This window comes from Engraulis encrasicolus, chromosome 12, assembly GCF_034702125.1.
Source record: "Engraulis encrasicolus isolate BLACKSEA-1 chromosome 12, IST_EnEncr_1.0, whole genome shotgun sequence".
NCBI lineage: Eukaryota > Metazoa > Chordata > Actinopteri > Clupeiformes > Engraulidae > Engraulis > Engraulis encrasicolus.
The window spans coordinates 13,625,260-13,627,312 of record NC_085868.1 but is presented as its reverse complement, the minus strand read 5'-3'; positions in this window follow the sequence as shown (position 1 = coordinate 13,627,312).

The window sequence follows — 2,053 nt, the reverse complement described above, 5'->3', positions numbered from 1 at the left end:
AAATGGGTCATTTCTGTGAATCGTGTAGATCCGAGGAGAAAATGTTAGGGGCGGGGGTGTCGAGGAGAAAAATGTAGCGCCAACTTACTGTATCATTGTGTAGCGCTCTACCGCAGAGAACTTCATACAGTTTCAGGAGACTCCACAACTGACAATGACGTTTGACCAATCACTGCATTTGTTGCTGTCGGCACAGCCAATAACGTGAACGACCTCAATCTAAGTCCCGACCTTCATACTTCTCTTTGAAAGCGCAAAACAGGTGCCGCTTTGGTGGCTGGCGTGGTTGTAGCAAATATCTTTCTTAGTTCTAGAACATCTCTGATTATAAGAAAATGTCCAAACAATCTGTCACAGATAGGCTACACGTTTCCCAGAGAGGTAGCTATTTGAGATCATGATTCTTGTTATGAGAACATCAGGACGCAAGTTTCGATGAGAAGTGAGTGGATGTTGTTAGCCACAATGGTTAAGATGATTTTCCTAATAATTTGAAACCGCATTCAAACCCTGCCCACGTGAAAAAGTATTTATTCTCAAAAGAGCTCCGTTAATGAAAGCTTGGGTAGGCCTACGGCACGTTTTCCTGACGGCTATTTTAACGGGTCTGTGCGCTACGAAATGGCGAAAGTATCTAGTAGGCACTACGGGGAAGAAGCGCATACAGGCTACGCGAAGCATCCAACATCATGCTTCGAATCATATGCTGCGGCTTCTTATAGCACGCACGAGAGAGAGGGAGAGGGAGAAAGAGCGAAGCCTAACTTAGTCAATCGTTTGACACGGGACAAATTGTTATAGGAATCATGCCAAGTTTTTTGTAATCCCTTGGTAGCCTACATCTAAATGACATATTAAAAATCTACCGATTTATATTTAGTGGAAAACGGTCAAACAGTTTTTTTCACGGTCAAAGTTGGAGCTTTCCTGTTATTTTTTTCATAGGGAAACAGATATACTAGGTGAATGGACTAAAATGTGAGTAGTTTGGATACAATTTCAGTAGTTTATCCAAACTGTGACAAAGATTTTTTGTATTACAAGTTGTCTGAAATATGATGATTAACTGTTCAAACGAGATCACAACCATGAAGCGTTGAGGGGACATTGGATAGTGAGGAGGGGTGCTTATGCCATTGGGGGGCATTAGTCTATTTTATTTATTTTTAAGGGAAGCATTGGCAGGGTTTTGATGAGGTCAATGGGGTGTTAGGAAGCGTATGATGAGGTCAAGGGGGAATTTTTTTAAAAGGCTGAGAACCAAAACCCATTTTATCCATCTAGGCCTATCTATCTATCTATCTATCTATCTATCTATCTATGGCAGTTCTTCTTCTGTTCACTGTCCCTGGCTCGCTACAGTATGCTCAAAATTCATAACTTAAAGACGGTTTTAGCTACATTTTCACCCATGGGAGACCATGCCCCCAGACCCCCCTAGTATGACTCTTATACAAAACTGTCCCCCAAAAACGCCACTGCGCACCGCTACAGCACACGCGCCGCTCCGTGCCACCGCGCCACGCCGCACCTTTTAGTGGAGCGGCTACAGGAAAAATCGTGCAAATTATGATACAAGCGTGAAATTCAGCAGGTATGTGCTTAAGATCAATACAATCAAATCTACCCAATTTGCCATGTGAAATGGCGGCCATTTTCCAAGATGGCCGCCAAAAAAGAGCCCAGATATTGATTTATTGCATAGAATTGACATATAAAATTATGATACATGCATGATATTGAACATGTATGTGCTCAGGACCAACACAATTAAATCTACCTGATTTGCCACTTAAAATGGTGGCCATTTTCCAAGATGGCCGCCAAAGAAGATCTCAGAAATTGATTTATTGCACAGAATTGACAAAGCAAATCATAATACAAGCATGCCATTCAACATGTATGTGCTCAAGACCAATGAAATCAAATCCACCTGATTTGCCACTTTAAATGGAGGCCATTTTCCAAGATGGCTGCCAAAAATACCTCAGTAATTGATGAATTGCATAGAATTGGCTTAGCAAATTATGATAAAAGCATGAAATTCGACATG